Genomic DNA, 18,215 nt, shown 5'->3' with positions numbered 1-18,215 from the left:
CATCCATTCTCTTCTCTAACGCACAAAGCCCATGGATTTTACGACAACGGAGTAGCACCGAACTAGAATGACTGCTATACAGTGAACAAGGGGAAAATGGAATATTTAAGTAGTGAAAATGGAATGTTATGTAAGTAATTTTGTTCATGGGGAATAGGATATTTTAAAACATTAACCCTTGATTTTACATTTTTATCAATTCACAGTTTCAGGAGAACGATTTGCCTTTTTTTCTCCTTCCAGACCAGTTTTGAAAGTGATCGTACAGAACTTCTGACCAGCACCAGATGGTTTTACAGGGGGCCGGGGGTCCACCATCCACCGAGGTCCGCTCTCTCTTTCCGGGATTCTGAGTGCCTGGGCTGGTGCTGCGGCCCGGCCGGCGGAGCGCTACATTGAGTGGCAAGTCCCTGCGAAATAGTTCCGGGTGTAGGCCGAGCCTGGAGCTGACACGGACCGGGACTGGGAACGGGTGTGGGAGCGGGAGTAAGACTGCCAGCGGCCAACACCCCAGCTCTGGCAGCGGGGTGCCATTCTCAGGGAAGCGAGTCGCAGAGGGTGAGTCCGGCTGGGGACAGCCTGGAGTGGCGTCCGAGTCAAGCTTCTTTGGGGGCGGGGGGTGCACCCGCCAGGGGTTGGGGGTGGGGAGAGGGGGGTGTAGAGGAGGGAAGGGGGTGGGGAGCAGAGTCCGAGCCAGCTCCTCTCGGCCCTGGCCCTCACCAATTATCGATACCGAAGCCGAAAATAGACCCTGAGGCCCACGTTAGGGGAGAAGACTTATTGTTGTGGCCTGGAATGGAGGCAGCATCCCGGGCCTGGTCGTGAAGCGGGTATCGCAGGCCTGGGATAAACTGGGCATGAGTGACACTGGGGCTGCAGTGCATGGGCCGCCAAGATTATTTTAATTATTGGTCATCGTAATGTACTACACAGAGGAGAGGGAAAATATTCGAGACATTTTGTGCACTCTGCTTGATTTCAACACTTGAAATGGTGGAGTTTCATTGGATCTTTAAAAAAAATCCTGCTTTTGTTTTTGCATGTGCAAAATATATGCACTCAGTGGGGGTTTTTTTTGAAAGCTCTGATCGTGGGTAATCCAGCGCATTTTCTTGGATCTTGTTAATAAAATATTCACACTGCCCTCTTGGGTTGTTGAAAATACCGAGTAGTACGATCCTGCATTTTGCCCTTTACAGTTTAGGATTGAATGTTGAGCTCTGAAGTGAAGTACAAAGATTGTCATTTGGAGCGGCATGAAAGATCAGATTGAGATAAACTAAAGTATTGCATAACGTGAAATCGTTTGTATTAAATGCACATGTCTATCTTTTCTTTGCCGATACCTTAATTAAGCCTAGTATTTTTCTATCAGTGATTTGCATCATTTTTGACAGTACATGTCAAACTTCATTTGCCCACTGTCAATGAATTAATGGTATCTCTTTGCTACTTTAGATGAGGGAAGGCTCTCTATAGACAATCTTTTCACTTTACTACTGTTTTGAAGGAATGGTAGTATTAGATAAATTAGGTTGTGAAGTTACATCAAGGTAGTGTGAATTCTGTAATAATTTAATAGCAGACATTTTCACTCTGCTAGTAGTTGTGGTTATCTTGACTTTGGGAGAACAGGATCTTACAGCTTGTCTGAATAATTTGCAGTTTGTGAATGATTACAAAAATAAGCTCAATGTGATTTTGGTTATTCTCTGACATAATTTCCTCATGCACATAGCTGTTGATTTTTATGAAGGCAGTAAACAGATTTGTTCAGCTTGTTCAGTTTTCAGGCTCTTTGGCAGCTGTCTCCGTGTCACTGAGACAGTCCTGAGAACCAGTTGCCAGCAAACTTTTAATTTGTAAAATTCCAAGAGAAAATTTGAGGTACACATTTAGTACAATTTTATTACTATTTAAAATATAATTTATGTTTTATTTGTTTTTGCTCATTCTTTGTCAATTTTCATTAATATTTTGTAAAATATATTAGTGGCTCTTTAGGAATTATTTTTGATCCAAAATTAGTCTGCTTGACTGAAACCAGCCTTGGCATGATGTACATGTATGTGGATGCCTGAGGACTTTTCCAGTTGGTTATCAAGGGTTGCAACCCTCTTCTATTTATTTTCATTCATTCTGTGTTGAATCAGTTAATGTTCAGAGCCTGATAACTGAAAGTACAGCCTTTTGATCAGTACTGCCCTGGCCTTTGCTTTTATCTAGACATTTAGATAGCTTTAAAGAAGCACTTTAAATCATATACACTTGCTTCTTCAGCATTTTCTCTTAAACATTAGACTTGAACCCAGATGGCTTAAATGTTCTGTAAAATTAACTGGACTGTTTTGTGTGGAATATGGTTGGTAATTTAAAAAAAAACTGGAGGACAGAGAAAGAGAATTTTGTGTGTAACTTGAAGTATGCAGTAGTCATTAAGATTTTTCAAAAATGAAATAATTAACCCTATAATCACAGAAGTAACCTATGTAATGTACCCTAATGGTGTACCCTATAGGTACCTATGGTGACTTAAGAACCAAGCTTTGATGTTTCTCTTTCCTACAGGAAAGACTGGAGGACAATCAGACACTTAGTTGGTTATCAGCATACAGTACAATCTACTTTGATGAAGGCTTCTGTGCCTTTGACTTATCTATGGTCAGAGCTTGTTTAACAGTTTGGTGAATGTATTCCCTCCGTCACAATACAGTATCCTCGGTGTGCTGCCTTTTAAGGAACATTTCAGGTTTTTAAATTCATTTTTCAAATACCACTGTCAGTATATTCCCAAGCAGTACCACGACCTTTTACAAATGAGTGTTAGCCTCAGGACGGCCTTTGGTTTGGCAAGTATTTCTTTGCTCAAGTACTTCAAGTGAAAAAAATGCTAATGTTTCCCCTTTATTTTTGATCTTTCTTTACAAGGTTTTGGATTTGGTTTTGTTCTGTCATTTGTGCGGAACTTTGGGGCAGTTTATTTCTCTTAACTTCTCAACCACTCTCCTGTGTTGCTGCTCCCCCCACCCCCAGCCCCTCACATCTTTGCCACTTTCCCGCCTTGCCCACCTACCTATTTTCCCCTTGTCACTTGGATTCGCCTATCACCTACCAGCTCATGCTCCCCTCCACAACCCCACTGCCTGTTTTATTCTGTCTTTTGCTTTGTTTCCAGTCCTGTTGAAGGGTCTCAGCCTGAAAAATCGACTTCATAGATTTTGCCTAACCTGCTGAATTCCTCTAGCATATTTTTGAGTATTGCTCCAGACTTCCAGTATCTGCATTCTTTCTTGATTCTCCAGTCTTTATTTTTAAGTTCGGCATGACATCAAATCAGTGCAATAATTTTGGTGTGAAACCAGTATACTCTATGTTCAAAGCACCAATGCCACTCAAGTGGATTCTTTGAACAGTGCACTTATCAAATGTTTGACAGTCAGGCCCCAGTCTCGGTATCTAGTGGTAGCAGGACCTCAAGATTGTAGTCCTTCCCTGTAAAGCCTTATCATTGGCAGCTCTGAGCTTTGATGTGTCCCTGGAGCCTGCAGTGAGTCAGTCAGCAGCATTCACTTACAGACATCCCAACGCTGTAAAGGCCAGTCAATTTTTGGAACTAAAATTATTATCGTCACATGTACCATGTGGAGTGAAAAGCTTGTTTTGCATCTGCATTCTTACAGATCACATCATTGCATAGTGAATTGTTCTGATACAAGGTGAAACAATAACAATGTAGAATAAAGTGCAACAGATACAGAGAAAGTGCAGTGCAAAGTAGACAGGAAGTGGCAAGATCATAAGGTAGATTGTGAGGTTAAAAGTCCATTTTATTATACTAGGGAACCATTCAATAGTCATATTGGATAGAGGTTGTCTTTGAACTTGTGGTATGTGCTTTCAGACTTTTGTATCTTCTGCTTGATGGGGCAAAAAGAAGGGAGAGTGGTTGGCGTTTGATTCTGTTGGCTGCTTTATTGAGGCAACAAGAAGTAGAGATAAACATGAGAAAATTTACAGATGCTGGAGATCCAAGAAACACACCCAAAATGTTGGAGGAACTCAGCAAGCCAGAAAAGAGTAAAAAGTTGATGTTTCAGGCCGAGATTCTTCCTGGGACTGGGAAAAAAAGAGATGAGGTCAAAGCAAGAAAGTCGGGGGGGGGGGGGGAGGGGAGAAAGTAGTACAAGGTGATAGGTGAAACCAGGTTGGGGGGGAGAAGTAAAGAGCTGGGAAGTTGGTTAGTGAAAGAGATAAAGGGCTGGAGAAGGGGACAACTGATTGGAGAGGGTGGAAGACCTTGGAAGAAATGGAAGGAGGAGGGGCACCAGAGAGAGCTGATGAGCAGTTAAGGAGATATGATGATAGAGGGAAAGGGGGAATGGTGAGGGGGTGGCAATTACCAGAAGTTTGTCAAATCGATGTTCGTGCCATTGGGCTGGATGCTACCCAGACAGAATATAAGGTGTTGCTCTTCCATCCTGAGTGTGGCCTCATTGGGGCAGTAGAGGAGATCATGGATTGACATGTCCGAATAGGAATGGGAAGTAGAATTGAAATGGGTGGCCACCGGGAAACCCCGCTTTTTCTGGCAGATGGAGTGCAGGTGCTCAGCAAAATGGTCTCCCAGTCTTCATTGGGTCTCAAGCGTCACCTCACCTGGAAGGATAGTAGTATAGATAGTCCATGGAGGGGAGGTTGCTTTCCAAGATGTGCTGAACTCTCTGTAGTTTCTTTCAGTCATGGGTAGAGTAGTTACCATACCAAGCCATGATATATCCAGATGGAATGTTTTCTGTTGTGCATTCATAAAAATTGGTCATAGTCGATGCAGACAGATCAAATTTCTTCAGCCTCCTGAGGATAAAAGCCATTGATAATTTTTCTTTGCCCAGGCATCTATGTGGTTGGACCAGGATATTGGTGATATTTACCCAGAAGAACTTGACATCTCAATTTCAGCACTGTTGATGAAGACAGGAGCATGTGTTTTACTTCACTCACCCCTCCCCAAAGTCAATGACTAGCTCATTTATTTTCCTGACATTGTGGGGGAGGTTGTCCTCACATGTTACTAAGCTCTCCTGTACTTTGACTCATTGTTATATGAGACATGGTCCACTGTGGTGGTATAATTGGCAAACTTGTATATAGTTAAAGCAGGATCTGGCCACACAGTTGTGAGTGAACAAAGATTTGAGTGAAAGGCTGTGGACTCAACCAGTGAAGTACCATTGTTGTTATCTATCCTTACTGATAGCAGTCTGTTGGCCAAAAAATTGAAGGTCCAGTTTCGGAGGGAGGTGTTGAGTCCCTTGTCTCAGAGTTTGGAGATCTGTTTTCTTGGAATTATAGTATTGAAGTTAAAGCTGTCGTCAATAAATAGTCTAATAGTGTAATGTAAGTATCTTTACTGCCCAGATGCTCCAGCGATAAGTGTAAGGCCATGGAGTAGGAAGCTGAAGGGTTTGAAGGTAGATACCCAGACCAGAGGGACCACACCCCAGGGTTCTGAAGGGGATAGCTGAAGAGATTATAGAGACATTAGTATTGATCTTTCAAGAATCACGAGACTCTGGAACGATTCCAGAGGACTGGAAATCTTAAACGTCACTCCACTATTTAAAAAGATAGGGAAGCAAAAGACAGGAAATGATAGGCCTGTTAGCTTGACTTCAGTGGTTGGCTAGATGTTGGAGTTATTATTAAGGAAGAGATTTCAGGGTACTTGGAGGCACACAATATATAGGCCAAGTCAGCGTGGCTTTGTTAAAGGGGAGATCTTGCTTGACAAATACGTTGGAATTCTTTGAGGAAATAGCAGCAAGTAGGACAACTAAGTTGGGTCAGTGGATGTTGTTTATTTGGATTTTTAGAGGGCCTTTGTCAAGTTGCTGTATGTGAGGCTGCTAAACAAGATTGGAACCCATAGTATTACTGGAAAGAGACCAGCGTGGATAGAAGTTTGGCTGAGTGGCAGAGGCAAAGAGTGAGAATAAAGAGGGCCTTTTCTTGTTGGCTGCTGGTTACTTCTGGTGTTCTGCAGGGATTGGGGTGGGGTTTGCTACTTTTCACAAAGCACATTAACGATGTGGATAATGGAATTAATGGAGTTGTGGCCAAATTTGTGGATGATATAAAGATAAGTAGTGTTACGAGCAGGGGTTCTACAGAAGGACTTAAACAGATTAAGAGAATGAACAAAAAAGTGGCAGATGGAATATAGTGTAGGGAAGTTTATGGTAATGCATTTCAATAGAAGGAATAAATGCATAGACTATTTACAAAACAAAGAGTGAATTCAGAAATCAGGTGCAGAGGGAATTGGGAGTCCTTGTGCAGGATTCCCGAAAGGTTAACTTGCAGATTGAGTCAGTGTTAAGGAAGGCAATGCAATGTTAGCATTCATTTTGAGAGGAATAGAATAGAAGAGCAGGGATGTAATGTTATGAGATGTTTGATCAATTTGTGTGACAATTTTGGGTCCCATGTTGAAGGAAGGATGGCAGATGAGAGGATCCAGAGGAGGTTTATGAGAATGATCGTGGGATTGATGGCTCTGGGCCTTTACCTGTTGGAGCTTATAAGAATGGGAGGTGGGTGGGAGGGGGGATTTCATTGAATGCTATTGAAAGTTGAAAAGCCTGAATAGGATGGACGTGGAGAGGATGTTCCCAAATGTAGGAGAGCACAGGACCAGAAGGTACAGCTACAGAATAGAAGGACGTTGCTTTAGAACAGAGATGTGGAAACATTTCTTTAGCCAGAGGGTGGTTAATCTGTGGAATTCATTGCCACAGTTAGTTGTGGAGGTTAAGTGATTGGGTATGTTTAAAGTGGAGGTTGATAGATTCTTGCTTAGTAAAGGCATCAAAGGTTATGGGGTGAAAGCAGGAAAATAAGTCAGGCAAATAGTGAATGGTAGAGCAGACTTGATGGGCCAAATGGCCTAATTCTGCTCCTGTGTCTTAAAGACCACTTTAGACCAGTTCTAGCAGTAGACGAATTGCAGTGTATCTTTCACTTGCAGCAACAGTTTATGTTCCCACTAGTATGTGCCCCAGGGAACAGCCTGTAGATCAGTTGTACTCTATAGTAACTGTCTGGGTCAAACCTTTGCAAGGAAGCTTGAATTTTGTTTTCAGGGCTTCATGGTAAAAACACTACCAAGAGGTGGACAATCAGCTCATCCACATCACATCCATTTCAAGATCAGCATATGTTGAAAGTGAGCCTCCTATTCCTCTCATTTCCACCTAAGTGAAATCTTAGTGCTTGTTGATGAGATATGCTGCTGGGGAATTCCATTAATTGGCTTTGGTAGTTTGATCAGGAAATTACTTCTCAGAATGCATTGTGTCCTTCTCCCGCAGCCCCTCCTTCATAGGTCTTTGAAGGCTGGTGTTAGACAAGCTTAGGATTTGTCCAAAGATGTGTTCATAAGTGCTTAAGCGTGGTTGAAAAGCAATGTGTGGGAACCTGGTTATTTCTTTCCAGTTCACAACTGGAATCTGCCAAAGCCAATTGCAGTAACTTGTTTGCCTGATATAGGATTAGTTACCTCAACACGAGCAATTAAATCTCAGGTATTCTGGTATATGTGGTTTGCCTCTGTTACCTTAACTCACCTGTACTATTGGCATATTCAGCAAATAGCTTTAAGAAGATTGTGGGTTCCAAATGCTATTTCTATTATCAGTGTGCATGAAATGGAGTCTTTTGTCAATTTGTTCTTAACAATGTTGCTTGAAGGAATCTAGCGCTTTTCCATCAAAACTCTTGGCTATTTTGGTGAATTGACTTTATTTGGTATTTTTATAATTTTACTTCTGTTTGAAGTATATTGAAAATTGCTGTATTTTGTGAATTATAATAAATGTGTTCTCATTTAAATTCTGAAATGAATAAATAGCAGTTTAAAATTGGGCATTAGTCCAGCGTTCAGATTGATTGGATTTGGTTGTACAAAAGTCAAAGGTAAATAAGAGTTCTCTGGACTCGCTCATCAGACTATAAAATGCCTTCCCATCTAAACATGCATAACGCCATCCATAAGCTGAGGGGGGTGGACAGGAAGATTTTAACTTTCTCTTTTTAAATTTCTAATCTTAAAGCAGTTACAGAAAGTTATAATCATGATGCAGATTGGAACTGATAGTTCAATGATTGACATTTAGAACCGAATTGATCCCTGTCAGACTTATATGCAGGATATTGGGTACAGCATGACTAATTTGCACTTTAAGTACAACCAAGGCCAATATCTCTGCAGGCAGACTTGCTGATGCTGTTGTAGAGGCTTCAAGATAGTTTGGCAGAAGAATGGAAAACTGAGCATAGATTCAGAGAGAGAAAACTGACCTGTAAACGGAAGACAAAAATCTAGTGGAAGCTTGGAAGGTAAAGAAAGCCAACATTGGAAAATATTCTTTAAAAAAAATTCAGCCTGTGCTTAATGCAAGGAAGGCACCAGGTCAGTGAGCTGAAGGTAAAGGTCAACATGGAAATGTACCATAGTCATTATGGATACTCAGCTGAAAGGCACAGGAATGGTTGTGGTTACTTTTCTGACAGTAGAGGAAATGAAAGCTGGTGTTGGTAGGTTCAAGAAGCATTCAAGGCTATAAGAAGGGGTAATATGTCAAAGGACTATATGGTTAGTGTAAGGATAAAGCACAAACTCACTGGTTTGAGTGTACTTGGTGGAGTATCAATGGGACAGGTCTTTGTAGTAGCACCATTCAATTAGGTTTAGCATAGTTATGGAAAAAGGCAAAGCTAAATTAGTAACATTTAAAAAAAAAAGACCTTTTACTAGGCTGACAAGTGAGTTAGCAGAAGTAGAGTGGAGCCAGCTGCTTTGTAGTAAATTTGTTTCAGAGTAATGGGAGGCATTCAAGAAAGAGTTCCAAGAGGTTCATAATACATTTTGGCAGGCCTGCAGTTTTGAACCCCCGATTGACTGACAGGGTCCACAGAGAGAATGATAATGCAAAAAAAAGCTTAAATAAGATGCCAAGATATTAATACTTCAGAATCCAAGAAGAATGTACGAAGTGTAGGAGTAAAATTGTAGGAAAATTAAGAAAATTGCAATGCAAAATAATGTAGGAAAAATCAAAAGATATTTTAAACTAAGTGCAAAAGGTAACTGAAGAAAGTGAGACCTATTAGTGGAGATGGAGGAAAATGCACAGTATTTTTCATGAATTCCTTGTAGTTGTCCTAATCAGGGAGGAGGACAGTGCAAATGTTGCAGTTAGGGAGGAAGTGTGAAATAAGATGTGCATCGCAAAAGAATTAATAAGGGGGCCTAATACCTTCTGGAGGTGGATAAATTATCAAACCTGGATGATAGTGATCTCATGCTTGTAGAAGAAGCGAGGAAGGAAAGTGCATAGACTCTGTCTAGCAGCTTTTAGTTATCCCTGCTTACAGGAATAGTGCTGGAGCCTTGGAGGATTGCAGTTGTTGTATGAAAGGGAAGGAAGCAGTAAACTGACCAATTATGGGTCAACTTGTTTAACTTCATTGGACAATTTATTGGAGTCTATTTTAACAGTCGGGAGAAACCTCATATAGCCTGAATTCATCTAGATCAGTTGTCTTAGATTTGTTAAGAGAATGTGTGACTAATTTGAGTTTGGAGGCGAAGAAGAGGACCAATGAGGGCTGTGTGTAAGATGTAGTGCATTTTGATTATGATAAGGCTTTTGAAATGGTCCCACATGGAAAAGGACTATATCCTGTAGTGACTGGCAAACTGGATCAGTGGTAAAAAGCTGAGGGTAGTAATTGATTTTTTTTTAACTGGAGTGCTGGTATGGGTTGAGTTTCACAATTATTAGTACATAATTTCTTGCAGTTTGTTGTAAATATTAATACATTAAATTTAAATGTATAGCACATGATTAAAGTTTGCAGATTATCCAACAAAATTTTGTTTGACTAATTTTGATCTGAAGGGAAAAAGATGATTTTGTCAATTGGGCAGAAAAGTGGCAAATAGAATTTAATGTAAATATGTGAGAATGCATTTGGGGAAGGTGCAACAAAGCAAGCAAAATAGAATTAGTGATGTAGATATAAGATAGAAAAGTAAATGTTACTAAGCTGAGAAATTATTTAGCAATAGTGGCCTAGAGAATTCCTTTCAAACCAGTGGGAAGCACAGCAAACTTGGAATACACACTCTGATTACTTAGGGTGGATGGTGCCTGGACTGGAAAAGTTTACCATGGTGAGAAATTGGCTGTGGGAGTGAGTTTTCATTGGAACACAGGAGGTTGTAGGTTGGTTTTGAGGTATATAAAATTGTGAAAGTCCTCGACAGAGTTAACAGCAAGGACCTGTTTTTCTTAGCTGATTTGTCAGAGCCAGAGAGCATTATGAAAAATGCTTTGATCTGGTGGGTAATAGCTTCTGGGACTCGCTGCTTGAAATGTAGTGGAAGCAGAGCCATTACCACATTTCAGAATAAGTATTCAAATGTATACTTGGATGGCCATCACCTGCTGTGTTACAGATCAGTGGTAGAAGGTAGGAATAGCTGGGTAGCAATTTCTATTTTGGTTGTTATAAATCTGATAGGGCAGATTGCCTCCTTTGCCTTGGATTTTCTTTTGTTGATTTGCCAGATGGATCACCCATGGTCCTGGAACTAGCAATTGCCTTGTCAGTGAGGGCTGGCATTCTCCCAGCTTGGGTCCATGTAGCCTTGATTACATTACATTAAATTACTATCTCAGAGCAAACGTGAGTCTTAGGCTTTTATTCAGCTGGATCTGCATTCTTAGGATTCCTGTAGTGGGATTGATGGATGGAAGGAGTCATGTGAGATCCAACAACTTTGTGGTTCTCTCAGCAGTTTAAGTGTGTTGATGGATTTCACTATACTAGACACGAAGAAAAATGAACGGTTGACTTGGGAAGTCGTTTCTGAATCTGTAACACAATCTGAGCATTTGACAGTTTTGCACACAAATGTTACCTGATATCCTTTGAAATTTTCAATATGCAGTTGAGATTTGGGGCCAACCTTGATAGCATTGGAGTATAGCTTCAAATCTGTTATTGCAGTAATCTAACAGTATGTCCTAAAATTAATACTTTTCAGTGATGTAGTATGCTTGAGTGATTTAGTGATGTCTGTTGTTAACAACTGTGTTCACCAGTAAGAACCATAAATATTGCTTCTAATGGCAGTAAGAAAAGATTTGATGGTAGCTAAGGTGGTGTTGCTCTGGAATGGTTCTGTTTTAATGAATTCTTCTCAGGAGGTGATGAATCCAAAATGTGTTATTCCAGGATACAACAGCAAACCAAAAAGCAGTTGACAGCTTCATCCCAAATTTAAAGTAATGGAGATGTAAGGGGGTATGAATTTGGGGGATTGAATTGTGCAGTATGTTTAGATGTCAACTTAGCAGCTGGTATCCGTAATTTAAAACTTGCATGTTAAGAAGAGTGACAAAGTTTATTGAACATGGGACAGCGATCACCCTTCCAAGTATTTGTATGCCCAACTTGGAATATCTTGTGTGCAAGCCACATTTATTCAACATTTACATATTCATCATTAAACAACTGTAATGGGGTCAGCTCCCTGACTAAATTTTATTTGTAAATGCTGTCAATTTTAGTGCTAGTCCTTGTTGCTCTGTAGACCAGAATTAGACCTGAAGAACAGACTTGCTGAGCCGAATGGCTAAATTCTGATCCTTTGTGTTATGGTCTTAGATTTTTTTCTGATAGATCTTTATGAGATGGACCATTGGAGCAACCCAAAGTGCTGCAATAAATGTTATGAATATACTAGTAATTTCTACAAATACATATTGAATGCCTTTACTACAAAGAACACATAATATTTAACAATTTATTTCTACCATTCATATAATATGGCTGTTGCTTTTGCATACTGGACAGCTTTCAGTATCCATTACTAATTTCCCCAGAACTGAGTGGCTTGCTAGTTCAGTTGGAATTGCAGTTAAAATTGGGAGACAAATATAAATTTCTTTCTTCCGGATCATTTAATCTTTCTGGTAGTTTCCATGCTGTCATTATTGCTGTTCAAGCTTGCGACCAGTAGTATTGGCTTTGCCCGCTAGCCAACAGGTTTCCTTCATTCAACCCTTAGTACATTGAATTCTGTTTAAGTCTTCTATACTACACTTAGGTGATTGTACCTTCATATATTAAACAATGTTGTTTATTTTGTCTTGTGCAGAGTAAGAGTAATCTCTTTTAATAAAGTTTGGTGTTTGCAAATTCTCACACCTGAGTCTTTACATTTAACCCCCTCTTCTGCCCCCAAAATTTTCTCAGAAGCTATTCTGATCACATTCCTGAAAAAAGTATTCAAGAGGCAATTTAAGTTTCTAAAAATGTTGCTGAAATTGTGGTGTGCAAATTTCTGCAGAATGTTGATGATGTTGTAATGGCTATTGTCTTCATGTTACTTTTCCTCTCTACTTTTATTCCAGTCTTTTCCTATTGCTGATGGTAATTGTACACTATAAACCATATAAAACATTTAATTTGTATTGAAATGCAAAGATCTTCAGAATCAGGTTTAATATCAGCAGCGTATGTCGTGACAGTGTTATGTTTTAGTTTAAATACTTTGGAAAGAATTGATTTGTCGGTTGTGTGCACATTCAGAATTTAAGCCTGTTGGGTGCTTGAATGGAATTGAAGTACGAATGCTACTAATCTGGAAAATTAAGCATTTAAATATCAGGCAATTTGTGTAGTTGCATGTTCTATAGTTTCATTATGAGAAAAGTTTGGTGGCATGTTTACTGTTTGCCTCTGTTGGCCTCGTCTTAACCAGATGACTGTCCATGTCTAACATTTGGATTCCTTTGTTTATAGGCAGCTAGTATCACTGCTTAATTCCAACGCAGAACAATACAGAACAGGAACAGGCCCCTTGGCTCGCAGTGTTGTGCCAAACTAATCAAATGGCCAACTGAAGTAATTTCTTCTGCCTTCACAGTGTCCATGTCCTTCCATTTCTGGCGCATTCATGAGTTTATTTAAGCACCTTTTCAGCAGCTCCATTATATTTACATCCAATCACTCAAGGTAGTGCATACCAGGCACCCCACTGCCTGGTATGCCCTCAGGTATTAAACATGTCAACCCTAAGAAAATCATGGTGGCTGTCTATTCTATTGATGCCTCATAATCTCATAAACCTCTATGAGATCTCCCTCAACCTCTGCCTCCAGAGAAAACAACCAAAGTTTGTCCAGCCACCTAATCCAGGCAACATCCTGGTATATCTTTTCTGCATTTTCTCCAAAACTTTGTTCTCTTACAACTAGTTCAATGTCCAGAACTGAATGCAGTATTCCAAATGCAAACTGACTCGAGCTTTATAAAGATGCAAATTGATACAGGAATTAATATCTTGATGCTCATAAAAATCTGCCTGGGGTTGTGCATATTTAATTTCCTGCAGCCAGGATTGATGGAATTTTTACTATATTACTCATTCTTGAAAATTGTCATTTTTTTTTGAAGATGGTGTAGTACAGTGTACCCATATGAGAAAAAAATTCTCATTCATCCTGAAGCTTCATGTGGAGTCTTGTCTGTGTCCCTAATATATTATCATGATTGCTGCTGCTGTTGATTCTGAAATAATAGATGTTTTAATTTAATGAAATTTTTCCTAACAAAAAGCTGATTCACACTGAAGTCCATTTTCACAGGAATTAACTGTCCTTGTCTTCATTTTCACCATGGTTGCCATTTGTGAATGACCCTTGGTGAATCTTTGACTGTTTGCAGGTGCGTTTTGCTTATCTGGCATATAGGACATCCACTCTCAGAGGGTTTTATTAAAGTTATTTCATTCTAACTCCAGTCTTCAGCTAGATCAGGCTATTGGTCTTGTCTTTTACTACTTTCTTGTTCAGATCAATGCCTACGGATCAATAAAATCTCAGACCAGTTTGATGGATTTTACCTGGGTATTCAGTGAATAAATGGCTTTTGTTAGGTCAGTTTTGCATTTATATAAATAAAAATATAAAACACACACATGCGCGTGTGCATGCTAACCTGCTTTATTTTAAATTATGTGCATTGCTAAATGTGTGCAGGATAGTTGTGTAAATGCAGGGTATCTGGCTCCAGGATGAGCAGTTGAATAGTTCGAACTTAGTGGTACATGAAGACTTTATTAACATTATGAACGCTATGTGCGTGTGTTTGTATTAACATGGGAAATTAGGTTTTTAAGCTCAAGGGTACTGACATAGCTGATCAACACAGATGAATGGGATTAAAGTTAATGTTGCTCTATGCTGCTGGACTGAACCACACTTGGATTTTTAACTTCATCCACTATGTTGATCCTGTGTTTGGGAACTTCTTTCATTGTTAACATTGGTATATTATTTCAAATTGCTTGTTAGTAATATTGGGCAGACAGAAGAAGAGATGAGGGTGGTGAGCTGGGTATCGAATAATGCTGGGTATAAAAAAAGCATTAAATTATGCAAGGTAGCAAACATAATCTATGCTTAGTCCCTTAAATTTAGTTGGCAGAAGAGTGGTTAAGCAAAGTGTTTGAGATGACTAGTGGGCTTGGTCTGGTCCTTTTCTGGGGAGGAAAGGTGCATAGTCTTAAAAATTAAACCAACTTCATCTAGGGATAGAATCCAGCAGGCAGAAAGGTAATATAAATTTGGAATCTCACAACTTTTCTGCCCATTTCTGCTGCTGGCTCACTCTACCCAATGACCACTATATAAAGGCATTCAATATTGGATCAGTATTGGTGAGAATATTAAATATCGACGGGGCAATTAAAGGAAATTGTACTTTTATATAATTTTTCAATTAACAAAGTGATAATTTATTGTCTCAAATTGCCCCGATCTGCCTAATTTGGTAATTATTTTTGAGGACATTTACACATCAACCAAACTGTTGAATCTGGAATTATACAGTGGATTCCAATTAATTGGGCCATCAGTTAATTTGAAGCAGCTGCTCATGTTGGGCAACATTTAAAGAACAAAAACTAATTGAGGATATAGCCGATAATCCCATTGTTTGTTTGAGACACTTATTGGGGGGAGGAGACTGTTGTTGAACAGTTTCTAACTAGTGTCAGATGTGTGCGCTTGTGTGGCCGTCAGACACTATGCCGTGCTTACACAGAAGTTTTAAAATAGTAGCACTTGCATAAGCTTGAGTTGAAAAGCAGTGAATTTTGTCACTGATAGTTGGTGAGAAATAAGCAGTAAGACAATTCACAACTGGTTTGATGACCACAGTTTAAAATGGTATCAACAATCATTTTGAATGTTAAGTGAAAATGAAGATTGGAGGATGCAAATGTCAATCACATTCTGCAGGGCAGTTCATTACCTACACTAGGTGTCTGGGCTGATTTGTTCATTTGAAGTCTATCAAAAGAGCACAAGAGTGTACAGGTACACTGGATGAATTCCTACATCTATGACAATTAGAAATTAATATACTTTTATATTACGGTAGTAGTATTGAAACATAGAATAGTACAGCACATTATAGGCCCTTTGGCATACAATATTGTGCCGACCCTCAAACCCTGCCTCCTATATAACCCCCCACCTTAAATTCCTCCATATACCTGTCTAGTAGTCTCTTAAACTTCACTAGTGTATCTGTCTCCACCACTGACTGAGGCAGTGCATTCCACGCACCAGACACTCTCTGAGTAAAAAACCTTCCTCTAATATCCCCCTTGAACTTCCCTCCCCTTACCTTAAAACCGTGTCCTCTTTTACTGAGCAGTGGTGCCCTGGGGAAGAGGCGCTGGCTGTCCACTCTATCTATTCCTCTTAATATCTTGTATACCTCTATCATGTCTCCTCTCATCCTCCTCCTCTCCAAAGAGTAAAGCCCTAGCTCCCTTAATCTCTGATCATAATCCATACTCTCTAAACCAGGCAGCATCCTGGCAAATTTCCTCTGTACCCTTTCCAATGCTTCCACATCCTTCCTATAGTGAGGTGACCAGAACTGGACACAGTTCTATTTGTTCCATATTTCATTTAAATACACAATTTGTTACACAGTTAAACAGTAGTTTATCATTTTATACCTCTAGCTGCTTTCATGAAATTTTGGCTAGTTGGGGCACCTGCTTAATTAGGCCAATATGTATTGGTCCCAGTGTATCTCAATTAATTGGAATCTACTGTTACCGGCAAGATCAGCAGGGTATTAATAAAGTGTCCTGCTGAAGGGTCTTGGCCCTAAATGACAACTGTACTCTTTTCCACAGATGCTGCTTGGCCTGCTGAGTTCCTCCAGCATTTTGTGGTAATTTGGATTTCCAGCATCTGCAGATTTTCTCTTGTTTGTATTAATATAGGTGGTTTTTTTGTGTCACGTTTTGGTAGTTTTATGAAGGTCGTAACATGGGCTTTTAAAATAGAAATTTCAGAATATTAGCTGAATTTAAATTCCATAGCTGCCAATGTGGGATTTGAACTCTGGACTCTGTTATTAGTGGAAGCTCTTGATTATTGGTCAGGTATCTAACATGTAAATTAAGTTTGAATATTTGAATGACCTCCTCCTGTTTCTTTTCCTTTAAAGATGTGTTGAAGTACTTTGTAGCTCCCATAACTGAGGAATGGTATCTTAATTTATATGCTTAAGTCATGTTGTGAGACTGAAAACCAGAATTGTCTAACTCAGACTGTAAACAGCTGGGTAAAAGTAGCCAATAATTATTAAATATGTTTTTTACGTGCTTTATTTCACAGATTATATTCATACAGTAGGCTTTAAGTTGGAGAAATGTTTGAAACAAAAATTAAATAGCTCCAGTGACTGAATATTAAATCATTAATAATTCTTCATAGGCAATCCCTCAGGATCGAAGATGACTTGCTTCCACTTCAGTTCTTTGGGTCCTCGGGTGGCTGATGACAGTATGGGATTTGCAGTCTCTGGCACAGGTGGGTTGAGAACTGAGGGAGGGTGGGTAATTTCAAAAGTGGTTTGTATCTTTTGTTGTTTATGTAGGGCTTGTGTTCCCATTGAATGAATTAGCAGTTCTCAGTGCTATGCTGACTGTCCCCCCCCCCCCCCCCCCCCCATTCTGAATAATTGTGGGTCATGGATTCCTAAGAATGTTGGGGAAGCTTTGAGAGCACCCTGGAAATTATTTTTTGCTCTGTCCACTTGGTAATTCCATTTTGAGAAGCTGGTGTTGGACATATGAGCCATATGGTGTACCCCTTGTAATTAGGGCACTGGTATCCGAATCAGGTTTATTATCACCGGCAGGTGACGTGAGATTTGTTAGCTTAGCAGCAGCAATTCAATGCAATACATAATCTAGCAGAGAGTGAGAAAAAAAATAAAAACATAATAAACAAGTAAATCAATTGCATATATAGAATAGATCATTAAAATGTACAAAAACAGAAATACTGTATATTAATAAAGTGAGGTAGTGTCCAAGCTTCAAAGTTCATTCAGATGGCAGAAGGGAAGAAGCTGTTCCTGATTTGCTGAGTGTGTGTGTTTAGGCTTCTGTATTGGGAGAGGATTATGATGTGTTGGTTTGCTGATCCTGCCACTGGAAATGGAGGGTTATTTTGAAGCAGTGTTGGTATCTTTCTGGTGTCTGAAGCATACAAGTTGTTTGTTAGACTATATACTTTTGTATCAGGTTTAAGGTCTTTTAAAAACATTCATTGATGGTTTTTTTCCTGGGGTGGAGGGGAATGTCAAATATGTGAAGATATATGGCATATAGTGCTTATCAAAAGTATTCACACCCTTGGAAGTTTTCATGTTTTATTGTTTTACAATATTGAATCACAGTGGATTTAATTTGGCTTTTATGACACTGATCAACAGAAAATGACTCTTTCGTGTCAAAGTGAAAACTGATCTCTACAAAGTGATTTAAATTAATTACAAATATAATATACAAAATAATTGATTGCTTAAGTAGATAGATAGATAGATACTTTATTCATCCCCAAGGGGAAATTCAAACATTTTTCCAGTGTCCCATACACTTATTGTAGCAAAACTAATTACCTACTGTATTTAACAGTATAAATATGATATGCATCTAAAATTACCCTCCCAAAAAGCATTAATAGATAGCTTTTAAAAAGTTCTTAAATAGTTTACTAAAGTGCATTGAGTGGTAACTTAAGCTCAGTCCTAACCCTGGCACTTTA

General features: G+C 39.4%; 1 protein-coding gene across 5 annotated transcripts in view; it reads left to right on the top strand.

Moving 5' to 3' along the window:
* The first annotated feature begins 383 nt into the window (after window positions 1-383).
* Window positions 384-18,215, top strand: part of foxj3 (forkhead box J3) — a 146,803-nt gene continuing 128,971 nt past the window's right edge. For 4 of the 5 annotated variants that reach the window (XM_059951885.1, XM_059951884.1, XM_059951883.1 and 1 more), the window contains exons 1-2: window positions 384-558; window positions 16,878-16,973. The gene's annotated coding sequence lies outside the window, so the exon portion shown is untranslated. The remainder of the gene's footprint in view (window positions 559-16,877; window positions 16,974-18,215) is intronic. The other variant, XM_059951882.1, reaches the window with a different exon arrangement.

This window comes from Hypanus sabinus, chromosome 27 (assembly GCF_030144855.1).
Source record: "Hypanus sabinus isolate sHypSab1 chromosome 27, sHypSab1.hap1, whole genome shotgun sequence".
Taxonomy (NCBI): Eukaryota; Metazoa; Chordata; class Chondrichthyes; order Myliobatiformes; family Dasyatidae; genus Hypanus; species Hypanus sabinus.
Note: the sequence above shows the minus strand (reverse complement) of the source record. Positions and strands in the feature narration are given on the sequence as shown.